Below are 26,859 nucleotides of genomic sequence, written 5' to 3'. Positions count from 1 at the left end.
AAATAAATAACATACCTCAGCATGTTGTTCTGAAATTTTAATTAGATCATCCTCAGAAAAAATTTGCCATAGTGCTTGGCCAATAGCAACCCCTCAAGTATTCTTAAATTATTATTAATATAATGAAATCCTTGGTATTTCCTAACCCCAATAAGATTAGCCCACGTCACAAAGTCCCAAACCTGCAGATGCGCACAGATGTAGAGAGAGGGAAATTCTGTTTTACACTGTTGGTGAGACTGTAAACTAAAATAGCCTCTTTGGAAAGAAGTATGGAGAATACTCAAAGTTCTCAAAATTTGACCCCACAATCCCACTACTTGGCATCTACCCAGAAAGAAAAAAAAAATCATTTTATCATAAGGCTGTTTGTACTAGATTGTTTATTGTAGCTCAATTTACAATCACCAAGACATGGAAACAACCTAAATGCCCAACTCAGGAATGGATTAACAAATTGTGGTACATGCACACCATTGAATACTATTCAGCCATTTAAAAAGATGGCAGCTTCACATTTTTTGTAATATCCTAGATGGAGTTGAAACACATTCTTCTTAGTAAAGAATCACAAGAATGGAAAAGCAATTATCCAATGTACTCAATGCGAATATGAAGCCAGTAGATGATCAGACACATGCCCATATAGGAGAAAAACTCATTTCAATTCAAGTTGGGGAGAGGGATAACAAGGGAGAGGGGAAGGTGGTTGGGATTCTCTCTTACTGAATGAGCATGAGGTGGGGGTGTTTGGCACACCTTTTGGGTGTGGGACATAACCACAAGAGGGACTCTACCTAACAAAATCAAATATTTTGACCTGGTTATTTATACCCTCACGTTAACCTGAAATAAATTTACTTTTTGGGAAAAAAATAAAAATAAACAACAATAATAAATATAAAAATAAATAAATAAATAAAATTATAAGTTTAAAAGTTAAAAAAAAAAAGAAAGAAAGAAATCCTTGATGTTTGCCATTTCTCTCATTGTCCTCTGAACACCTGGCTGGTGTTTTAAGGCATACGACTGGTTCTTGCACTTGGCCTGTTTAGAATTATCTGGGGAGTTTTAAAAAATGCAGTTGCCAGAGATTCTGATTTAATCAATATAAGGAGCACATGGGACTTTTCTCCCATCATGTAAAGCCCCAAGGGGCCCTCTCTGCAGCAAAGTTTGAGAATCACTGGTCAACAGACCTGAACCTGTAACCAGGGAACAGGTGAGACAAGGACCATGAAGCTGCCAAGTGTATAGCCCCTGCATCATGACCCCACCTTCCCACCTCATTAATATCACAGCAAGAAAGCACCTGCAGGGGCAGCACCCCTTGGCAGTGATGTCAAGTCTTCTCATTCCAAAACATTCAGACTGAAAAAGAGTTGGCTAAAGTTGAAATAATTCCAGACTTTACCCTGGCTGCTGATTTGGGGGCAAGGGGTAAGGGGTAGGGGCCATATCCTTTCCCATTTTCTCCTAAAAGAAGAGCACCTTGTGGGGGAATGGGGGACAAACCCCAGCTCAAAAATACAGAGATATGGTCCTGGGAATTAAGGGAGTCACTGTTTCATTTGCAATATATAGTAACAGGTTCTCATTTATGCCTATACAAATTTTCCTCTACCTGCCTTGAGTTTGGCTACCTTTTAACAAGATATAAGAGAATTGAGAAAATTTTTCATTGGAGATGGACTTTTCTTTTCCAGGCTGGCTGGGACAGAAGGCAATAGGGCAGGTGATGTCCTGATTTCACAGAAGACCTGGAAGGCCTCTGGGAGAGCCTCCACTGGTCCAGCTCCTACCCTTGTGCTTGCCTGCCCTTAAAGACCCTGGCCTTAATGAGTGCTGCCATCAGGCCACTGCAGCTGTTCACGTGCCCCCATATGGGGAAGTGAAGCCTGGGAAAGTAACACACAGGGTCATAGTTTGCCCCACATCGACAGAATTTTGCCCTAAGAGCCCAGCTTCCTCCTCTCTTCAGATGCTGGTCCTGGCAAGTCCGGCCACAAACCAACCTTTCCAAAGAGGAACACTTGAAGGTTACTCTAGCTTTTCAGCTTCCTCTTCTTCCCTGGTTCTCTGGCAAGACCAGCACCAGAGCCTCTGCTTCTCAGTAGCCCAAGACCCGATACTTGGGGGTAGGAAAGCAGAATTGAGACCCATACCCTGAAGCCAGCAGGAGGCTGATTTTAGCTCTAAGTATATAATAACTTCCAAGGAGTCTCACTTGGGAACAGCCTCAGGGGTTACAGATCCTTGTCAGGGCAGGCTTTTATAGGACCATAGGAAAGTCAGAGATGAGATGCTAAAACCAGACAAAGGTTGACCAGATGTTCTCAAATGCCCTGTTCACACTGGAAGGTTATATATCTATGAATCTTTAAGTTAGCACCAGTTATCCAAGATAATAATAGAAGAAATGATTTTCTTATAGTTTAAAACTCATAAATAACAAACATTTTAATCATACCGACATATAGATAAAAATATATTCATATTTTATCTATATACATATAGATAAAAATATATTCATAGAAATGGAAGCCCATCTTGGCCTATCTTGAACTAGCCAAGATTAAACATATTACGCCATGCGGGCTTCAGATCTCTCTCTCTGTTCCCTTTCAAAGAAATAAAATTATCCAGATACAATTCAAGCTCCATTTCTCCATTGTTTCCTCCTCCTCCCACAAAGGTAACCATTAACCTAAAATTGATCTATATCATTCCCATGTATGTTTCTATTTTTAAATAAATGTACATGTATCAATAAAAATCTATTGTTTACATTTTAAAATAATTTTCATGTACATCTGTACATATGCATGTGTAACATGCCTATATGCATTTACAACTTGCTTTTTCACTCAACATTGTTTTAAAATTTATACAGGTTGATAAAAAATTGGTCCAGCACATTTATTTAACTACTATATAATATAGTAATCAGTTTGACTATCACATTCCATAAACCACAGTTTGTGGCTATATAATAGCACTCTTTTGTGTGTGTTCAAATACATATGTGTATACACACACATGTATGTATGTGTATATATGTATATCTCTACGTATGCACAAGGGTTGTCTGGAAAGCATGCAGCCATTATTTTTCATATTTTTCATATTACATGGCTGGGTACTTTTCAGATAGCCCTCACATACAAACAAAAAGTTGTATTCCTATTTGATGGTTTCTCCAGTCTGTATACCCAGGACCAGAATTGCGATTTCATAGCAGAAAAACATCTTCAACTTCAATAGATATTGCTAAATCATTCTCCAAAGCAACTGCACCAATTTACACTCTCACCAGAGAGCTCCCTTATGGCCACATTTCACCATCCCTGTTGTTATCAAACTTAATTAAATTTTAACTCATCTGGTAGGTGTGATTGTTATTTCATTGTTTCAACTGGCATTCCCCTTATCATGGGAAACCAGTTATGAGGCCAAAAAAAAAGTCTAGGTCCTCCCCATCCCCACACACGCTCGGTGGTCAAGGAGAAGGATATGAGTGGGTATGAGCTCAAATGGTGAGGTTCCAGAGACCCAAGGCCAAGCACAGGTTAGAGTCAGCACTGAAGGCTGAATTCTGAGAAGACAGACCAAAGAGTTGACAAAGAGAAGTAACCAAAACCAGATACAGAAGCAGCTGGATAGAGCTAGAACTTGAAATCAGAGCGGTGAACAAGAACAAAACACATTGGAGTGAATGGGAAAGAATCCAAGTTATTTCCTAATAATAAAGGCAGTTGTTTGCAGCTGGCAGCTGGAGAGAGAATAAAATTGGGGCAGCTGAGCAGAAAGGAAGGGGGAATATTGAATGCCAAGGTCCCAGAAGCCCAGCCTGCCACTGCCATCCCCCGGGGCCATCATTCCTCCCCACTATGCTCTCCGTATGCCCTAAGTAATTCTTTCCTTGCCAGCTGGTGAATATGTCCTTCAGAACAAAGCCCACCAAATATGGACCACACTTATGTCTGAGGATTTAGAGTTTTGATTTCTCTATAGCAAACAACAACCAAAGCACTGCAATGGGTAAATGACTTATTTTTGACAACTTTTATCTCCTTCTGGTGGGTTCCATTCAAAACTTGTTTTGGAAACATTTAACAGTTCTTCCATAGCATTGCTTCTCAGGGAAGTTAAACAAAGCCAGATTGACCAACTGACTTCAAGGCATGTGTGCTTAAATACGCCTCCCATATTAAAGACACTGGAGCTTTCTGGGAATAACTCATTTCCTTGGGGGAAACTGGAGGGTGTGGGAATCCCATATATGTCCATGCTTTTTTACCAGGCAAAACTCTGAGAAGCAGAGACATCTATCAGCATGTGTGACAGATACGATTCTTCTTAATGGGGACAGGAAACCACTCTAACCTCAATGGGTCCACAGTTTCAGAGCCAACTTTCCCTTCAGCTCACTTTGCTAAGGACAACAGCCAAGGGAATCTCTAGAGAGAGAAGCATAGAAGTATGTTATGGATGTACAATGTCATCCTGAGAAGATAAGACACCAGTACCCAAAAATCTCCTTTCCCTTAGTAGACACAAATCAAGTATAAAATGGGATGAAGCCCTCTGTCCAAAATGGACTAGATTTAATAATACCCTAGAAACATAAACAAGTGTCTAGATTCTAAATCATTCTGCAAACCCAAGCTGCAGGGAGGGTCAAGTCTCACTATTCTGCCCTTTTTAAGATTACATATGACAAAGAAACGCTACATTTCTGATGACTCTTGAATGACAAGGCCATGCATAACAAGATACGTAATTTCTAATTCCTCTTGGCTTTTGAATCTTTCATAGACTACCTTCCTCTTTGAGGTAAGGGTTAGACCCAATTTATTCAAACATTTTCCATGCACACACATACACAGCACACACAGGACACTGTTTACATAAAAGTATCCAAATGCTGCAGAACCATTTCATTCAAGATTCTTGGTTGAGCACCTGCTGCAAGTTGATTACAAAAGGTTACAAGTAAGTCAGGGTCAGCAAATATGCAGGTCATAAACAATCACAAGCAGTTCAAATGAAGAACCTTTAATGAGTGGACCCCTAATAGAGGTATGGGCCAGACTGAGGGAACAGACCAAGCCTGGTGAGGCAGCCAGGAACCAACCACCAGTGAGAAGCCACAGCCACACTTAGGGCTGAAGGAAATAGTGTTACTGGAGCCCAATTGGAGCTGGAGATCTAACAGTTGGCTGTCCTCTGGGAATTGTAGTAATGAGGGACATAGCCATTTCCAGAGACCCAGGGTAGATAAATACCTTAATCTCTCTCTCCTTTCACCCTTGTATCTCCTGCTGGGTTCTCCCATGTGCTAAACCCAACTGTAAACCAGCTGGCAAGGGAACCTGGGTGCTGCAATCCTTGGGAATCTGTTCCACTGGGCACAGAATAGGGTGGGGATGGGAGAAAGGGGATCAAGAGCTAGAGGGCATAGAGGGTGCCAAGTGACCAGCACTGTGGCTCCCTTTTATCCTGTTGGAATCATCTGGACCCCTAGGCCACGAGGCTAATGCAGCAAATTGGACACAAATCTTCTCTTGGTTTCTTGATCAAACAACTTACAAGTCCTCTTGATCCAGGGTCAGCCTCCACATTTCTTTGGGGAAATATAATCCAATCCAGAACCATTTAACCCAGAATTCAACCAAATAGGAGTTTCCCACATCACTAGAATAAGGTCATAGCCATTATGTGGGTGAGGACCCATACTGGGTGCAAGGGCACAGTCCTTTTCTCCAGACCAACTTGCTGCTAGTTTTCAGAAGAGAGGAGAGAGCTCTCTATTGGTTTTCTGGAGAAACAGCCTCCAGTAGCCAAAGACCAGAGGATGCAATTCCCAATTACGGAATAAAGGCCTGTACCAGCCCTTACCAAGCACCGGGCACTGTGCTCCAGGCTTTGGGGGTATGCTGGTTGGTCTCCATGTGCTAAGGCACAGGAGCAAACAGTGAGAGGAAGAGAATGGGCCGCAACTCCCCTGCTTCCTCACTACTCTGAGAGTGGATGTACACTCTTTTTTTTTTTTTTTTTTTTTTTTTTTTTTTTGAGACAGAGCCTCAAGCTGTCCCCCTGGGTAGAGTGCCATGGCATTACAGCTCACAGCAACCTCCAACTCCTGGGCTCAAGCGAGTCTCCCGCCTCCGCCTCCCAAGTAGCTGGGACCACAGGCGCCCGCCACAACGCCCGGCTATTTTTTGGTTGCAGCCGTCATTGTTGTTTGGCGGGTCCGGGCTGGGGATTCGAACCCGCCACCTTAGGTGTACATGGCTGGCGCCCTAGCCGGTTGAGCTATAGGCGCCGAGCTCCTACACCCACAGCTGCTGTCCGGGGCCTTCTCCTGGGGCCACAGTTCTCCATCTGCTTGCCCCTTCAGGCGTAGGGTGATAACAGCTTCCCCTTGGTGGTTCTCTTAACTCTCCCCACACCTCTGGAGATTGTCTTTTCATGAAAGCCTTCCTCCATTCCCTCCTAAGAATTCTGACTTCTGCAGATGAGCCCCTGATTCATACAACAGATTAGAACTCAGGTAACGGCACTGCAGCACCTCATGGAGGGAGCCACACTCACAAGTGGGCTGTGGGACCTGATGCTAGCAAGGAGGGGTCAGTCTCCTCTAGGAACATAGTGATCTGTCCTCAGTAAATATATACCTTAACCTCCACTTCTTGTTTTTGTTTTTTGGCATAAAGAGTAGTGAACCCAGAAATAGGCTGAGCAGTTGTTATCCTGAGAGAGAATTTTGGCATTCAGAGAAAAGCACCAGCTTTGGGAGGACCTTCCAGTCATCCAGACCCTGGCTCTACTACCTGCCACTCACCAGCTGATGCAGGGCAAGTTACCTTCCTGAGCCTCAGTATTTCAGTCTGGTAAGTGGTACTAAAAATACCTAGTCTACGGGGTCATAAAAGGGTATCAGTATCTTTAATGAGTCTAAATTCTCTCTCCCCTTTTTTTAAGGAGTCTACTGTTTTCTCCTGGATCCCGGTCTGCTATTTATGCCTCAGAATACTTCTCCTGTTGCCTTTTTTAGCATCCATATGGAATCCATAAGTTCATGGGGCTTTATTCTTAGACTGGGATGAAAAGATGACTTTCCTGAGATTCTGAGTACTGGCAATTTTCCTTGTGATGTAACACACACACATGCACGTACACATAGACATACACACACACTTGAGTGCACACATGGAAACCCAATCCAGGACAAGCTCATCACCACTTATGACTCATGCTTCCATTCAGACAATATTAATTGGTCCCTGGAGAGCACTGCAGAGGATAAAATGGCAGGGCTAACAAATGCATCAGGGTGAGAACCCTTTTTGGAAATAATAGTTAAGGGCCCACAAAGCTGATGCCTGCCTTGCATCACTAGGATTTAGTAGGAATTTTTTCTAGGGAAATTTCAAGCTACTGCTCAGTTCTTTGTGGCAAATTCAGAAGCGTTTCCAATTAGTCATGACCCTGGGGTGGAGCAAGTCTGTGCTTCCTCTTCTAATGCTTATGTCTGAAATAATGAAGCCTACAAAATTCCAATTTGGAGTTTTCCAACAAGCTGTTACCAGCCTGTGTACCTTAGGAATAGATTTCAGGCAGCGGCTCTCCAATTTTCATTCCCATCAGAATCACATGCCCACAATCACAATCATACGCCTTGTCCCATCATGTTAAAATCACCCTTGGATTTTAAAGAAGCTCCCCAGATGATTCTGATGAATATTAAAGATTGATAACAAATGATTTTAAGGGCCTTGAAGAAGAGCTGGTCACATATCCCCTCAGGCCACCTGCCAGATGAATTAGAGACAACTGTCACTGGTGAACACACCCATGCAAGCTGCCACTGGCCGATGAGTAAGAGGCCAAAAGGCATTTCTATCTCTAGCTTTCAAAGGGGATTTCTCTCGGCCTTATTTCTTGCAAAAGACTCAGCAGACACATACAATAAGAACTTTCCAATGTCGTAAAACTTCTGGTGAGAACTGATGAAGTATCATATGTTACTTGGGAAAGCATGGAAGAAGGGAGAAGTATAGGCAAGAAAGTGATCTCAATCTGGGGAGTCAGAGCAATTCTGGGTGGGTCAGAGAATGCAGGGGGAGCACGAGTATCAGAACTGGAAGGCGCTCGGCTCCAGAAATTCACACTGGGCTGCTGGAATGTTGCCAGGCCTATGTAGGTCTCTATACTTCTATCTCAGTGACCACAAGCCATACGTGGGTGCTGAGCCCTCAAAATGTGGCTGGGTCACATTGTGATGTGACGTAGGTGTAAAACCCACACCAAATTTTGAAGCCTTATTACAAAAACAATAAAATCTCTCTCAATAATTTTTCTAGTGATTACACCTAGAAAAATGATTATTTTTAGACAGATCAAGTTAAATAAAATAGCTATTATTATTATAAAACTATTTTCACATGTTTCTTTTTTTATTAACTGTGACTTACAGAAAATTTTAAATTACATAGGTGGCTAACATTTTGTTTTCCACTATATTTGTAGTGGGCAGTGCTGACCAGATACTAATACTTACCTGATTTTTTCTTTACATTTGTCTCATCTTTTTTACTTAATAAACTTAGCCTTCTCCCAAGAAATAATAACCATGAAACAACAAGTTCAGTATGCCAGTTAAATTTTTTTCTAATAGGCATTAAAATAAACCTACAAAATGGTTTGTCCATTCACTCCCTAAATTAAGCTTATGTTTTGCCAGTGGCACCCAAACCCAACACGCCCCGAGGCAGAGGCAGAGCCCTACTGCTTAGTATAATCTGTGGGTAGGGAAAGATGGGTGTAATCTAGGGCCACAGGCTACAGGAACAGCCTGCACACAAACAAAGCTGCCACGTCACTCACGGACCACAAGATTACGTGCCTCTCAGCACAGAGGGAGTGGCATCTGTTCACACTCTCTGGTTTCTACTCTGCAGGCGCCTTTCTTAAAGGGCCAGTAGGAAGTGGAGGCAGGCTATGGTCTTTGATAAACCCACCACCCTGTGCCTGCCCTGTCTGACTCAGGAGAGGATTTTGACTGTGTCCTTTGGGACAACAGTGCTCCTGAGGGGGACCTATAAGCCAGTGAAAAAGAGGGGTCAGGTCAACAGCTCTTCTTCTGCAATTTTTCATTACATTACCCTAACCCAGCAGGTGCTTGATAAAAGCTAGTGAAAAGCCAACCTGTGGGTGTGAAGCTCTTACTGTTTCTGTCTAGAATTTCTCCTCCAACCAACAGTGTTTCCTCCTGTTGGAAGGAAGATGAGGAGGTTTGGGGCCAGTCCCCAGCCAGTACTCAACACAGGAGCAAAGTGAGAAAACTCTGACTTCCCTCAGAGAGGCATTCTAGAACATTCTGGGCCCTTTAAACAGGCCACTACAGGAGGTCCAAAACAGCCTCTCACAGACAGCAGTGGACACCAGGCCATGGTCTGAGGCAGCTTCTCTGGCACTCGATCTCACTGCTGCCCCTCTGGCCTCCCTAGCATTCTCATTCCTCAAAGTTCCCTATCTGCTCTTGGCTTCTTTCATATTTTTACCACCTGCTCAGATGATTCTTTTTAGCTAATGTGATTTCAGCTTTCACCCCATGATCCAGAATTAAGCTCCCCAGAACCTTAGTTGAGATATCATGTCTAAGGCTCCCCTTCCTTCTCCACTGGAAGGAGAAGGCCTTGCAAAGATCTCAGTCCTTCCCCCACAGAGAGAACCTTCACAGCTGTGCTCACATGTAGGGCTGGTGCGGCTGTCCCATCCCTCAGAAGAGCACCCGAAGACCAAGATGGGAAACAGTACCTGGAAGGAGCCCTGAACCCCTTGAACCGCTACCACCCTTGAACCCCTGCTCAGCCCCATTTAGTCCTCTTTAAATGGGCCCAGGGATGTTGTGCGGCCAACTGGAGTTGAAATGCATAGATTAAAATGCTGCTGAAAGGAGGGAAAACCAGCATGGTATCCAAGCTGCCTTATGTCACACATCCATAAAAATGATAAAAATGGTGGACAATCAATGGACAGTTACAGTGTACCAGGCCTAGGGATTTAGCAGAGTATCATCTCATGCAATCTTCACTACAACCTACAGAAACAGATTCAGAGAGAATAGGCCACTTTCCTGAGGCCACACAGCTTCTAGGTGGCAGACCCAGCCTGTGTTCTGAACCTGCTCAACGTACTGCCTCCCTCCCCACTCCCTCTTAGAGATGGCAGGAAGGGAGAGAAGCAATCAAGTGAGGAACAGGGGACATATATTCAGTGCAGCTGCCCAGATGTCCCTCAAGGACAAACACAAAAGCATGGTATGAACTAGCACAATGGCAAATGGGCCAAGTAGCTTCTTCTCATTGTAAATCTTATCAACACATCCCACACCCAGCAGAGCCCCCTCAAGGTCATCCGCTGCACGCCTGTCCCCAGGGGTGTCTCTAGGAGTCTGTGACAGGTTTTCAGGGTCTGTGCAATTGACAGCTTGAGTTTGACAAGATCTGTGCTGAAAACAGAGCCCTATAACTGATTCATAAAAAGCTACCCCAGCCCTCCTAGGGGACCTCCATGATGGATGGGCCTCTCTTTGAGAGTCTTTGTGGGCTAGCTTGAGAGGACCTAGGTCCGTGGGGCCTCTCTTATGCTGCCACAAGTCAGCCACCATTGGAATGACTGCACCATGCCAGCTGCCTCTCACTTGCTTGAGGCTCAGCCCAGGCCAGTTCTGTCTTTGGCAAACCCCACATTTCACGGAGGGCTGGGCTCACTCCTGCCCCAACACCCTCCACTCTCTCAGCCGGACAGGGCTGCAGCTCCCTTCTAGCCCCCATTTCTCCTCATAGGCCAGGGCCTAGGGGAGGCCCACTGGGTGCAAAGCCAGGAACCTCCCCATCTGCCTCCTGCAGACACAGATACACACACACACACACACACACACAGTATCATGAAACAGCAAGCTGGTGACCATGCCACACACCTAAAGCAAATCTGGGAACAAACCCATTCATTCCCTGGTTCATTAATTCAACAAATATTTGCTGCCCATCTCACAGCTTCTGGGCCCTGCTACAGGCACAAGGACACAACAGGGAAGGAAACAAGCTTATCCCTTGCTCTGGAGACCCTACTATCCAGTGGAAATCTTTTTTTTTTTTTGGCCAGGACTGGGTTTGAACCTGCCACCTCTGGCATATGGAGCCGGCACCCTACCCTTCTGAGCCACAGGCACCACCCCAGTGGCAACTTTACACAGCAGGTCCTGGGAAAAAGAAAATGCTGCAGGGTTTTAGAGGCCTTGAGCCCAAATATAAAGAATAAGAGATGTTGTAGGGCAAATTGCCCCAGCAGCCCCGTCTGGTTTCTGTGCCTTCTCAGAGTGTTTACTACACAGGGGACATAGGGGAGTCCCAGACTAGGGGGTCCCCAAACCAGCTGTGTCTCAGGTCCTTCCGTGAGCATCTTAAATAAACCAATTCCTACAAACCTACTCCTAGAGATTCTGCTTCTGTAGGTTTTCGGTGGAGTCCAGAAATCTGTGTTTGTAAAAACTTTCCTACATGATTCTGAAGTGAATCCAGGTGTGGGACACCCTCTCGTTTGACTGTGAGTTCTTCATTTTTCTAGGTATCTATAGAGCTAGAATGAGCAGTAATGAATGAATGAACCAACAGATAAACGATTACATGCTTGATGGCACGTTTGGAAGCTTGGGTATGGCTGTGGTCAGCACTAGGGGAACAGAGGACTGGTGAATCAGCATGGCCTAGAATCACCATGCTGGTGTATTAATACCACCCACTGGGTGCACAGGATGGGGGCAGGATGTGGGACCCATGCCAGGGCTTGGCCTGAGCCATTGTGCCAGTAGAGACAAATGAGCTCAGCATACATGGAGAGCTAATGACTCAGGGTATAGCAGAGCCCATAGGTCACGGACATCTCAGGCAGACTATGCCAAGTATGTGGGTCACTACAAGAGTTTTGAGACAGACTGTGTTATGGTCCATTATTACACTTGTCAGAAACACAGTCAACAGCATCCTTTCTGATTCACCCATGTAAGTTTCAACTTGCAGGGCTTATCGGTGTTGCTGGGAGGACTTCATTTGTTTACATCTGTGGCAGATTTTATGTTTCTTGACTTCTGCATAGCTCAAAACTTTCATAATGACCCACATAATAGAGATGGAGGTGGGCAGACAGTGTGGGATGACCCTGCACCCCCAAAACCCCACTTTCACCACCTCGTATTGTCAGTTACAGAATTTGCACACATTGGATAGATGTCTTCTGTGAGCTAGGCAAGCCAGTGGCCTTGGGAAGCAGGGACTGACCTAGCCACAGGTCTCAAGAATGCCAGCATCTGAATGCCAGGTGAGAGAGGCAGGCATGGAAATAGATGAAAGTGAAAGAAGTAAGAACAGGAAGACTCTCAACATCTTGCCTGAAGACAGAACCACATATCCAGAGAATGAATCCTAGAAAAAACAAAAGCCAAAGAGAGGCTAGAGACTCCAGTAAAATGTGTAGGGTTCAGTTGAGCAGTAATGTGGAAGGATTCCCACCCTGGGATTTCAATCTAGTGTAGTGTCTACCACTTAGTACTGGCTGAGTGACTCAAGACTTAACCTCTCAGAGCCTCAGTTCCCCTCTCCATAAAATGTAAATGATAATAATTCCTACATTTCAAGATTATTATGTTGACAAAATGAGAAATCAGATATGAAAACACTGAGTATACAGAAAGTACTAACAAAATGTAGTCACACACACCCCCCAAAATATGCAGTAACAACAACCACTATTTGAGCCCATTCATATAATTCTCATGTGTTCAATGCATGCTGAAGGAGCTATTTATTCTCAGCCCCACCTTTCAGGTGAGGAAACAGACTTAGAGAAATGAAGCCATTAAGTGGTAAAGCCAGACCATGAACCCAGGTGTGTTTCATTTCAGATGCTTCACTGTACTACTAAGCTATTTGCAAATATATTTTTTAAAGGAAAGATGTTTAAAATCACAATATCTGGCCAGGCATCATGGCTTATGCCTGTAATTCTAGTACTCTGGGAGGTCAAGGTGGGAGGATTGCTTGAACTCAGGAGCTCAAGACCAGCCTAAGCAAGAGTGAGACCCCCAGCTCTACTAAAAATAGAAAAATTAGCCAGGTGTTGTGGCAGTTGCCTGTAGTCTCAGCTACTGGAGAAGAGGTAGAAAGATCACTTGAGTCCAGGAGTTTGAGGCTGCTGTTAGCTAGGCTGATGCCACGGTACTCTACCCTGGGCAATGCAGTGAGAACTTGCCTAAAAAAAATCATAGTATCTGCATTATCATAATAATTAAAAGTGGAAGTTCACTGGCATTTCACTGAGGATTAGGAAAACTAGACTATATTTATCCGACAGGATAATAACCTCCTTGTATTAAGCACTTACTGGATGCCAGGTAATGTACAATGCACACTTAGAAAACTACATAAAACACCCACTTAACAGATAAACCAAGAGGGACTTTAAAAGAATAAATGCCCAGCTGAAGGTCATTCAACAAGTGAAAATGGCTGTGCCAAGAGTTTGAAATGATAGCTCCCAGTCCTTATGCCCTCATCCACTCACCTGTGTTCCTACCAGAGAGACCACTGAATGGAATATCCAAAAGATAAGACTTCTTGGACAAATGAGGTATTTCCCAGGTGACATCCTCACTGGAACTGGAATCAGAGCTGGTGGGAATGAGAAGTAGGAAGAAGAGAGCAACAGAGGCAGGGATAAACTGCTACCCTGTCTATAGGCCACTGAAGAAACACCTAAGCCCCTGGTTGACCTCTGCCAAGATTCATGGACAGGATATAGAAGGAAATCTACTCACATGGAGACAGGGATTTGGGGAAACCCTAGAAATATCCTTTTTCATCCCAAGTGTCTATCCCTTTCTGATGGCAGTGGTAACTTGGCAATAGCTCCAGCTACTTTAGATGTTTGTTTGGTTTGGTTTCTTTTTACCCTTAAAAGTGAAGTGCGGCTCAGCGCCTGTGGCTCAAGCGGCTAAGGCACCAGCCACATACACCTAAGGTGGCAGGTTCAAATCCAGCCTGGGCCCGCCAAACAACAATAATGGCTGCAACCAAAAAATGGCTGGGCGTTGTGGTGGGCACCTGTGGTCCCAGCTACTTGGGAGGCGGAGGCAGGAGACTCGCTTGATCCCAGGAGTTGGAGATTGCTGTGAGCAGTGAAGCCATGGCACTCTACCCAGGGGGACAGCTTGAGGCACTGTGTCAAAATAAAAATAAAAATAAAAGTGAAATGCAAGCATTCTAAACTCAAGCTGGATTTGGACGCCCACTGATTTCCAAGTTGGGTTAGATCGGTCCCTTCTTTTTCCCCATCTGAAACCTCCTCCCATCCATCACTGACACCTGTCCTCCTGACCTCATGAGGTGGCTTCAGAGAAGAAATGAGGTCATTTAAAGCATTACACAGAAATGGAGGAATTTTTTGATTTGGGATTTTGTTGGGTTTTTTCTTATTTTAAGTCATGAATCCAAATAGTATTGCCCCTTTCAGTGGGTGATGTGTATGCTTAGTTTTGACACAAGAATATAAAGAGCTGAGTTCAGTGTGTTGTTAAGCATGTACATCTCACACATGCACACACACACATGTGGATTTACACAAGTGGCTAAGTAGACTTCCAACACACTCCTCCATCCCAGATAAAAGACAAGTGAAGGGAGATTTCAGAGGCAACAGGGGATTTTCCTCACTCTTGAGACAATATTGTTAGAAATACTAGAGGCCAGATATTTTCACAGGTCCAATGGCCCCTTGGCTTGAGGTGAAAGTGGAACAAGGAACTATTTGGCCTCCACCTCTAATACCCCTAGGAGGTGAAGTAACTGTAGGGCCTTCCTCTGGGAACTGAGCCTTTGTGGAGCCAGAGGAACATGCACACGGTGACACTCTGATTCTTACAACCACCACATGTAGCTGTTCTTTTTGTTCAGCAAAGATGTCACACAGAGAAGGAGCAGAATGTCAAGGCTCAAGTGTTTGTTCTGATGTTCTTAGATCCCCCTTCCCTGAAAGCTGCCATTGCCTTTAGGTAGGACAATGCTCCTCTCCCCTCCATTATCTTAGACAATTCCTTGAATCTATCCTTCTACTCTGACTGAAAAACAAGGCAAGTCTGGAGCAGCGAGGTCCAGCAAAGTTTCCCTCCTTGGAGGCCAGGAGGAAGCTGTGTAAGTGATATCATAAATGTTCTAATTATAATAAGTATCTTGGTGCTTTATCCCCTTCCTCTGAAGTCAGGCCATTCTGTGAAAAGAAAGGTAAAAAGAAGTACAAATTTAGCAACTAAAATGTTCCTCTTTCTTTAATGAGCAAAGCTGTATTTAGTAGCTTTTCTGCTGGCCTGACTAAAGGTGTTTAACTGGAGCTACCTACTGCGAAGTGGAAAGGAAGAGGAGGCACATGAGCCTGAGGGTCAGGAGAGGAAACACAGTGAGCTCTCAGGAGAGTGGCTGAGCCCACCATGCCCCTCAGAAGCCTCCTTCTAGAGCTGGACCCACAGGAATCAGGCAGGGGGGCTCTAGTCAAGGGGGAGAGAACCATGTCGCATTGCTTGGGGTTAGGGACAGGTGACACCCACACCCATCAATCCACACAAGGGGGAGAAAAACTGAATATCTGAAAAACAAAGACTCATAAATAGGGAAGTGTCTGAGGCTGAGAAAACCAGCAGACACCTGACAGCTTTCCTTGCGCAAATCTCAATTAGTACACCAAAACAAGTGACTAAAGCCGGCATCACTTATGAAGAAGTCGACCCCTGTTTTGTACAGTCGGGTGACTAGAGTCAGAGGCTTAAAAAACAGGAAGCACCAGATGTAGTATCAAATGACCCAGACAGTGAAACATAAGGCAAAAAAACTAAATTGGAAGACAGGAAGTCACAATCACACCACAAACAATACGGTATTTGTCTGAGATATGCTTGGCAGAGCACTGTATTGTGGCCAGAAAATGGAGGAGTGTAGCCAAGACGGGCATATTTATCAGAGGTAAGGCCACCAAAACTGACCAGACTGATACCTCTTCTAAAAACCTTTTCTGTGCATTTGGGTAAGACCTCAGAGGTTATATAGCTGGGATGAAAGTGCCACTTGTAGGCCTAAGGACAAATACCTTTACTAAGCCCTGAGGTTTAGCTCCTGAAACAGAAGTTCTTGATGCCTCCCCCACATCTTCTTCTTTCCCAAGGTAAGGGTAGTGAATAGTTACATTAAAAACCCCAGAGCTAATACCCAGCAGTCCATCTTCATTTATATGTCCATCTCTGAAACAAGTACTGTGATACCAATTGGCCAGACCCAGGTCACAAACATACCAGAGCTCAGGGGGTGGGGTCCACTCCTCCTGGCCCACATGGGCTAAGACTGAGGGAGGGATGCTGACCCAGAGGAAAATGAGAATGCTGCTTCCAGAGGAAGCGGAAATGAAGTGGATGTGCGGCAGGAAAAAAACAAACACACACTGCACAGTTTCCAAGTCAAATACAAAGGGCCCGACTGACCGGGTGTAGTTCATTTCCCTCTGAAAGGAGAGGGAGTTATTTTTTTCCCAAATAGTAATAGCCCTACAGAGGAGGAGTGAAAAAGACACAGGAGGTCAGCTCTATGGGCTGAGGTCTGAGGCTCACACAGGCACTCAGCCCAGGTGAAACAGTAACTTTGCAAACAGCACTGTGGAACGGATTAGCCAGCATGGACGGAGAGGACCTGGGAAGCACTAATAATCTTAAAGCTGTGCCCTGAGATCTGTTTGATCCTACTCTTATTCCTCTAAACTCCCCCCCCCCCACCGACTCCAGATCAAAATCTGTCTGGGCCACTAGGCTCTGCAGCCTACTGTCTGTCTAGTTAACATGTATGCCAGGACCAGCCACTGTAGTGGTAACTTACATGCCGGGCATCCCAAGAAAGCTCAGGCATCAAATGGCCTCTCCTTCCATAATGTCTAGTTTAACCCCACTGATATTCCAGCTGGAGTACAGTGAAGACCTGTTGGCAAAAGACAACAGGGCTGGATCAAGTCTCTGTGTGCACTTGACTCACCCTGAATCACATCCCCCACCCCGCCCCACCCCCAGGGGTCCTTTTCAGCTCACCATTGTTATCAATTAGAAAGAGTCACGTAGGTCGTACATATGAATGTCAAGTGGCAGCCAAATTTGAGAATTTTGAACTTTGGCTTGGAATATAATTCTCTACTAAGAAGTCCACTGATAATGGCACTCAAATACTTTGCCTCCCAAAGGTAGTTAATTTTAATTAGGGATCATTTAAGCTACAGCATCCAAAGGAATGACTAATGTTCTAAAAAGTACAAGATATTGGGTTCACTCTTCCGGTCCTGTCTTAGCAATTCTAAGTCATGCCTAACCTTCTTCAAGTACTTTTCAGAACTGAGTTTTCAGTCCAACTGAGAAGAAATCACCCTGGTCCCTCCAAATTTTCTGCCACCTTCTTCTTCCAGTACCTAATTGCCTGACCACCATCACTCACATAGTTCTTTGACCCCAAGCCCATAAAAGATTGGCTGATAACTGTGGCAAATGCTAACTGAAGAGATGCTGTAACTGGGCATCAGTTTTCTCTCAGTGTTTCTATCTACGTGGATCTTCTGCAACAAAAGATAAACAGACTAATCTTCCTCACTGAACTTAGAGGGATAATGAATGAAAATTATAGTTCAGTAACCTGCCAACATAAATATTTCATAAAAGCTAAGTGAAAGTAAGTAGAGCCAAATTGTGGCATTGGACTGGGACTTTCCAAGAAAGATCTACCTAAAGGCTTCTCAAGTTTACCCCTTAATGGAATAATTTCCAGTTGTCTATAATATTTAGGTTTTCAAAATTACTTTCACTTTTACCATACTGATAAAATTAATTCTGATATTAATTTGCATATAAAAGCAATGTATTAGGCTTATGCAATGTGCCAGACATTATGCTGAACACTTTATAAGGCTTATCTCTTTTATCCTCAGAACAATTTTGTAAGAAGGGGCTATCATTATTCCCATTTTGTAAACGGGGAAATTGAGTCTCAAACCAAATATGACTTGCAACAAGGAATCAAACACAGGCAGCATCACACTGAGCCTGTGTTCTTAACTACCTTTGTACCACATTCTAACACAGGGAAGAGTCTGTGGCCCAGGAAAGTTACCTCATAGCAGCTCCTTCCCCTGAGATGGCTCCCCCACCATCTCCAAGTTCAAAGTTTCACCTTTGTCCTATTCCCACAGCCTTGTCAGGTTGTCAGGATGGCCTATCTCTACCTCTCCATTCACCTTCCTCTCTAGGCCGCTTACTCTCTTCTCTGTTCCCACTGTTTCTCAATTCCCTGCCACCCCTGAATAAAACATGCAAGCCAAACTTACTCTCACTCCCACGCCTTTCTGAAAGCTGTTTCCTTCCCCAAAGGCCTTCCTCCTCTCTCCCCTTCCCTATTGGAGATGCTGGGTCAAGGCCCATCTTTTCACATAGTCCTCTCATGCTCTGTCCCTGCTAGAAACTCCTGTGACCCACTTGGTCTTCTTTCCCAATCACTTAAAGCCTAAATGCTGCCTGTGATGGTGGTTAGCTTTGAATGAACACACATTATCAGCCCAGTTAGACTGAAAACTCCTAGAAGGCACAAAGCACACACAGCCTGGCCTCTTTGCAACACTTTCACGCCTAGTATAGGACCTGGCTATGTCACTCAGATCATCCCCAATAAGGCACAGAGAGATAATGGAGTTGTTTCTCTGTCCAGCTGCTGGGACATTTAGCATATGAAGCATTCCATGTAACTGTCCATTTGAGCTTGGGTACTATAAAACAGCTCAAATTAATCCTTGAAAGGGGACCAAATCTCCAGCACTGATAAGCCATCTGGTAGCCTCTCACATCAGTGTGGTCTAAGGCTTCTGAGAGAACTAAAGGAACAGCTCTTACCTGTTGGAAGCTAAGGCAGAGGATGCTGCAACAGCCTTCAGGGGAGAAATCTATATAGCACAATTCTCAGATCCTCTCTGATCCCCCAAGTACACGTACTTCAAAAAAAAAAAAAAAACTACTTTTTAAAATGTTTCTGATTGTCTAAAAAAAATTTTAAATAAATAAATATTTTTTCCTGATTTTCTAATTCATACCTATTCATGATTTTTTAGCGGAAAATATTCAAAGGTATAAAAAACACATTTTTTTATTATCATCCATTATCTCATTTTTGGGGGGGTATTTCCTTCCAGTTTTTTTTTTTCTTTTTATAATTGTATATCTACCTGGCACTGTATAGTAGAATGGGTAAGGTCATGGAACATTCTACACAGAGGAGGAAGTAAGGACAGAGACTGCGGATTCTACAAGAGCCTAGCTTTCTCAAGGACAGTTATTGAGATCCTGCTATGTACCAGGATGTTAAGGAACTGATGAAATGCAGAGAGATACAGTGACTTATTCAGGGTAACTCAGCTAGTTAGGACCTTTATGGCTATTTCTGTAATACTTACTAGGCCACATACCCTGAAGCCACAAAATTCTAAAGAAGTCTTTATGTAAATAAACCCACAAATCAAAATACATATGTGCGTGATGTGCGTGTGTGTATACAGGTACATATATCTGTATGTTTCACATAATCACCCACATGAATATATCCTTTATCAATGTCTGTTGATATATACAACAAAATGAATCATCTTTATTGAAAAGACTGAAACTAAGCAAAATTGGGAGGCATTCTAGAAAATCTAGGACATGTGGTTTGGTCATTGTAATTATACTACATGTTTTTTCTCAACCCAACAGAGATTTCTTAAAATAGTCTTGTATTCCAGCAGGATATAAAACCCTGTTGAGGATGCCCCAATCTGGAATCAAAGACTTGGCATGAGTAGAAACAGATCTGGTTCATTTCACCCTCCAACTAAAATAGGATGCAAAATTAAACAATGTCATTACAGAGACAGAACTTCATTTACCCCAAAAAATCCTTTTAACCTAGAAAGCAAAAGCGGCTGGGCCATTAGCAAGCAGAATGATTTCTTGCCATTTTGCATTTCCTTCCTCAAAACTACCTTTAATAGTTTGAGCCATGGAAATAAAACAAAGAAGTAAAGCACAGGCACAAACCTCCTAAGCCCCACAATTGTATGTGCTGTGAGGCCAGGGCTGGGCCCATCCTGACAAAAGGAACAAGGAGAGCCAGGCTCTGTTCCGCCTGATTAACTCAGCATTGTTCAGTAAAGATCGGTCCAAATGGTTAGAACCATAGATGATAATCACAAAGCCCTCAGAGAGCAGTTAAAAATGAATTTGTCTGATACATTTGTAGTGTCTGCTGAGCAACATCAAAGGAACTCAGGGCACAGTGGACTTTGTTGAGTTACTGCTTTTAAAGTAAAGAAAAAAATGAACATTCTCCTGCCTGCTAACTCTAAAAGCCCAACTTGTATTCTCTGAGTCCAAGAGAATAAATCATCCAAGCAAAGAAACAATAATTCTGAAGACATACGGTCTTCTAAAACCTGTATCATGTGGCATTCTCATTAACTAAGAATCAGAATGCTGATCGCATTCTTATCAGAATTGTATGTCACTTTGTGGATAATAGGAAAATATAGAAAACAATGAAAATTATACAATAAAGATGACAGGAAAATATAGAAAACAATGAAAATTATGAAATAAACTTTATGAAAAATGACTAAAGGACCTCGTTTTTAAAAAAGAATGCTGATCATTATCTTGTGATAACTTTCTTGTAGGGACAAACTCTAGGCATTTTATTTCTTCCTTTCTCTTTGCAAGAATAATTTCTTTAAGAAATTATTTCAAGCATTATGATGGGCAGCACCTAGAGGATGAGGTTCTGGCAATAAGAATACCCAACACAGTGAACACTCCTCCCAAGCACTGCAGTTAAGACAGCAGGGTATTTGGCTGGTTTTCAGCATCCATCCTGCTCTCTGATCCTCCTGCGCCGCTTTACTGCATGTGCAGCGATTTTCCACAAGTCACTGACTCCAAACTTTCTTCTCCCCAGAGCCTGTTCATCTTGTCCACTTTCTCTGTTACTTTCTGAGTCTGTTTACATTCCTTCCTGGCCCTCATTAATTTCAGCAAATTTATATAGTAAGCACCTACTCTTGCAAGACACGACATCACTTTATCTCTCTTTGTAACACACCAATACTCACCCTCTTTCCTGAGCAGTACTTTTCTCTTGATTTTAACATGTTCTGTGCATATGGAGTGGGGGTGGATAAATTCTCATGAAATATTTCAGACTTAGCAAAAAACTACAAAAAGCAATATAACAAAACACCTGTGTGCCTACTACCTACCTTAAAGGAAAAAATACTAAAATTATTGGCATTTTGTATGTACTCCCACCCTGGCCACATCCCCCTGCCCAGTGCCCCCCAGATAACCACTAAACCAAGTTGAATTTTTATTATTTCCATTCATTTTGAAACATTATAATAGGTATGTTATTGGATACACAATATATAGTGTTGTTTTACATTTTCCTAAGCTTCATCTACATGGTTTTTCTTTATATACATACTTTCTTTAGTTTGCACTTTTGCTCAGCATTATGTAGTTGAAAAGGCATCCATGTTAATATGAGTAGCCCTAGTTTACTCCATTGCTATTACTGTTATCCCATTGCATCAATTTACCCCAGTTTATCCAGTCTACTCTTGATGGACATTCTAATTAATTCCAGTGTTTGTGTTATTACAGGACAATGCCTCTATGAATATTCTTGCACAAGGCTTCTTATACACATTCTCAATATCCTCTTTAGCTTTGCCTACTCCTTGAATACCAGAGGAACTGCTATTCCTTAACTTGTCAACAAAACCCTCCAGATGCAGCTGTAGTTCCCTCAGCGTGAACTCTGGCCCTTTCCCACCTCATCTATGACTTAAGTGAACATAGCCAGGCTACTTTGATCAGTGAAGCCTAAAAGACAGATTTCAATAGAAGCTACCCCCAGGCTCCCTGGTCTTCAGCTCTGCCCCTCATCAACAGGCTGTGGAGCCAGGGAAGTTGCATTCCCAAGCTGCAAATTGGTACAGAATCAGGTCACTGCTGTTGGGTTGTATATGACACTTCTGACCCATTGTTTGTTCCCTTACACAAAGGAGTTGATGCTCTCATGAGAAATTAATTTGGATTTCCTTTACGCTTTAAATTGTAAAGCAAGAATGAACAGCTCAGTCTGGGTGGTCCTTCTCCTAGCTTATTTTTCCTAATCCTTTTCCCAGCAGTTGGCTGACAGCACCATTATCCAGCTCCTAGTCAAGATCTGGGATGTCACGTCCCAAACTTGTTCAGTCTACTTAGTTTGCTCCATCTCTCTCGTCTGTGCTTCCAAACATTATTAAATAATCTTCTAGATATGCCTTTAGGATTTGCTACAAAGACACATGAGATACATTATCTGTCAGAACCAACTTGGTAAGAATAAATGGGAAATATCTGGTATGAAAGTTGGGATCTTCCCTCCAGCAACAATGATGGCAGGACAAAACAGTTTCCAACTAAAGACAGATCTTCTTCCAGATTGTCCTTTATCAAGACATTGAAATTTTCCCTAATGCTTCATAAAATTCAAATCTTCTTTTTCTCATTTCCTTGATTACTGAGGTTATTTTAAATGATTTTATAAGACAAATATGGGGAGTCTAAATAATAATGGTAGGAATAAGGATACGGAGAAGAAATACTCAGCTAATCACTAAGTGCATAAATTATCAGTAGCCATTATTATTGATGTTCCAGGCACAAAACATAAGATTCTCTATGAAAAAAAAAATGGTTCCTTAATGTTGTCAACCAAGACAACATTAAGGAGCTACTAATAGCAAAGACCATATAAAATGCACAACTGGGCTCAGCACCCATAGCTCCGGCCACATACACCAAGGCTGGCAGGTTCAAGCCTGGCCTAGGCCTACTAAACAATAATGACAACTGCAACCAAAAAATAGCTGGGTGTTGTGGCAAGTGCCTGTAGTCTCAGCTAATTGGGAGGCTGAGGCAAGAGAGCCACTTATGCCCAACAGTTTGAGGTTGCTATGAGCTCTAACACCATGGCACTCTACCGAAGGTGACATAGTGAAACTCTGTCTCAAAACACACACACACACAACTGAAATATATATTCTGAAAGGCTTTGTATATTATAAAACTGGTATTGGAGAGAAATCTAAGAAACTCAAATTAGAGAATTTGTCACATAAAAGCACATAAAGCAAATTTTTCCCATCGATTATGTGTGCATTCTTCAATTTACACATGTACACACACATACACATGCTCACAGAGCATGAATGCACACAGGCATTCACACAGTATATCCCTGAAACCTGCAAGTACATTGAATTTTTTCCAGTTAAATAATATTAAAACATTGCAGAGGTGCTTTATCTTTGCTGTTGAGCCAATTATGCAATTATATTTATTTAGGGAACATTTATTATAGTCATACATTGTTCCAGTTACTTTTATGAAGGTTGAATACATATCCAAAACACTTCTCACAAGAGGTTATTCTTATCCTCCTTTTTTGGCTAGGAAACTGGTGTTTCAGTAAGTAAACAATCTACTGAAGTTTCCTTAGTTAGTGAATGAAGAGCAGGGCTATGAAAAACAGACTAACCCAAGACTGTTGGACCCCAAAATCTAAGGATTTAGCATTATGCTAATCTGCTTCCATATAAAAGACAACCATAGGACTTACAACTTTTACTTCTCACAGTACCTTGAATATAGTAGATGGATGCGGATGGATGGATGGATGGACAAGAGACTAAGGAGCTTCAGATCTTCATGGGGAAATGAAGAATGATTTTTCTCTCTACGATAAGGAGAGATGTTTGCTTGTGTATTGTCAGGGTCCAGGACTGGCCAGGTCTCGGGCCCGGCTTAGGTAGGTTCTGGAAGTGGACCACTAAGCTACCTTGCTCAGGAACAGTTTCTCTTAGGTGCCTGAGGGCTATCTACCTTAGCTGGAGAGAGAGAGTGTATGTGTGTCTTGGAGAGAGTAAAGCAGTCTTCTTAGCACAGATAGATCTTAGTTTTTGGCAGAGCTTGGTAATCTTCAGCAGAGAGACACTATGCTGGCATTCTGCAGGCAGGAGAGGAGACAGAGTCAGAGTAAGCGAGTCTGTGATAGAAAGTGCACGCTCCTGACTGCCTTCTCCTCCAGTCTAATATAAGGCTGATCTTGTGCCTCTGAACACCACAGGTGTAGAGACTGCCAATTCACCACTGCTCTTATCTCGTGAGCTCACATAACTCTCACTCCTCCTAGCCATAAGCTATACAGGTTGCTACAGTGTACAAATAAACATCTTTCTGGATACAGAGACCCTATATTATTATCTACAGCAGGTAAATAGATAAATAGATAGATCATCAAAATGCTTTAATGTATCTATTTCATAAATTTAATTTTCTCCTCTGAGTTTCCTCAAATTTTTGAATCTGAATCCACAGAACAAGAGGAAGTACTTCACAATGGAACTTCCTGAACTGTGTTTTTTGTTGTTGGTTTTTTTTTGTTTGTTTGTTTTTGATACAGAGTCTCACAATGTCACCCTCAGTAGAGTACCGTGGCATCACCAGCAATCTCAAACTCTTGGGCTTTAGCGATTCTCTTGCCTCAGCCTCCCAAGTAGTTGAGACTTCAGGCGCCTGTCACAATGTCTGGCTATTTTTTGTTGCAGGTGTCGTTGTTGTTTAACTGGCCCTGGCCAGGTTCAAACTTGCCAGCCTTGGTGCATGTGGCTGACACCATAACCACTGTGCTATAGCCCTGAACTGTGTCTTTATACCCTGAGCTCAGTTGATGAACACATGAAAATGAAAAAACCAGGGCTTGATCCTTGCACAACTCTGGTTGGTTCCACCAGTTCTTGTCATACCCAACTTTTCAGCACAGCCAGCTACTTCCTTGGATGGGGGGCTCAATCACAGCAACCTCCAAGAAAGAAATAGGGAATGGATAACCCACAGATGTTGTCTATAAACCTGTATGTCTCCAGCAGACCCCTACAACTCTCTCTGCATGGGAGATCAGCATCTTCTCAGGATTTCCAAACCTTAAATAAGAAACTAGGAAACTCCAGTAAGGCAGAACAAAACCCCATGAAGCACAAGCAGCAGGATGGATGCCAGGCCCAGGACTGCACACATCCCATGAGCCACAGGCCTGACATCAGCTAGGCATTCTGACATAAACACTGGTGCTCTCCAGGAAAGTACTTTGCACACATTATATAATGAATCTTCACCTTGCTGGAGTTCATACTGCATTAGTCCCATTCTGCAGATATGGAAAGTAAGGTTCCAAAAAGGTCAGGCCACTCAATGGACAGAGCCAAGAGTCAAGCAAGCCCTGGTCTGTCTGATTTCAAAGTTAGCACTCTTTCAGACACACTGAACTCCAGTACATCCATTCCTGTCCATGGCCTGACCATCTGTCACCCAGCTGCACAGCACAGCTCTCCTGGTGCACAGTAACCTGAGACTCAATTAAATAACAGTGGTAAAACCTATATATAATGTTTATAGCCATATTAAGTTTTCCTCAGTGTGCAGTGACCGGGTGCTTCCTGCATCTGACAAGCATTTGGCTTTGGGATTGAACCAAGACTGTTCAAAGTGCACAGACACAGCCCACAGGAGAGCAGATACTGTGTCGAAGGCTGGGAAATTACCCATGTGATCCATTGTATGTGTAAACCATGATGGTCCTAGAGACTTCAGTCCAGTGGGCCTCCTTGAGATGGAAACTCAAGTGCAAAGTGTTTTTCCTAGGAATCTGACTCATAACACTCACCCATTTCCCAAAGGGGGCCTGTGACCCCCCAAAAGTTAGACAGCACCTTCTCAGCTATCCAATTTAACAGTCAGTTCTTTGGATATTGTCCAAATGCAGCTGTAGGAAAGGCTGGTTTGGCATTCAAGGCCAAACAGGCTGTTTTCTCTGCCTTCTGTGCTTGGCCTTGCAGGACAGGAAATGCAGATTAAGATCCTAAACAGACCCCTCTCCATGCTGAATTCAAGATTCTCCTGAATCCCTGTCCAATCCATCCGCAGCACTTCACCACAGCTACAGTAGCTGTGAAGCTGTGTTTCTGGACTCTATTCATTACAAGGAGCACACTTCACAGCTGACTTCAAATTTCCACAGACAACTACTGTGAAAGGAGGCAAACCAGCTGGCCCTTAGCTGTTAGCCAGAGAGCACAGATGCTCAAGAAAGTCAGGAAGGAAGCCACAGCAAGATTGACATCCAAAATCCAAATTTCACACTGCTGAGAAAGTCCAAAGGTCCCAAGCTTTGTGTTTGGCAGGCCCTATTCCACTAAAAAAGAGGAAGATGGCCCTGTCAGGTTAAGCAAACATTTTCAGGACATTGTAGGGTTCCTGGCCACATACTGTGTGTCAAAACAGAGACCTAGAAGGTATGGGCATCAGGCAAAATTGATGTCAGGTCAAGGGAAGCCAACAGAAAACAATGAGATAATAACCCCTACCACAGCCAAGAAACCAAGAATAAACAAACACACACCCAGGGTCTTTAGGATGTCACATCATGGGCCTCCTGCCAGGGAATGCTGAGAGAGCACAGAGACACTGCTCCCTGCCATTTCTCTGAAGTTCCTTCCACCTTGAATTCCAGGCAAAGGCCATGCTCCCCAACAGTGAGGCTATAAGGGAAAGAACTTTCTTTAAGCTACAATTGGGAAAGTTGAGACGTCAAGAAGCAG

Source organism: Otolemur garnettii, unplaced genomic scaffold (assembly GCF_000181295.1).
Source record: "Otolemur garnettii isolate 467f Iridium unplaced genomic scaffold, OtoGar3 scaffold00080, whole genome shotgun sequence".
Classification (NCBI taxonomy): domain Eukaryota; kingdom Metazoa; phylum Chordata; class Mammalia; order Primates; family Galagidae; genus Otolemur; species Otolemur garnettii.
Note: the sequence above shows the minus strand (reverse complement) of the source record.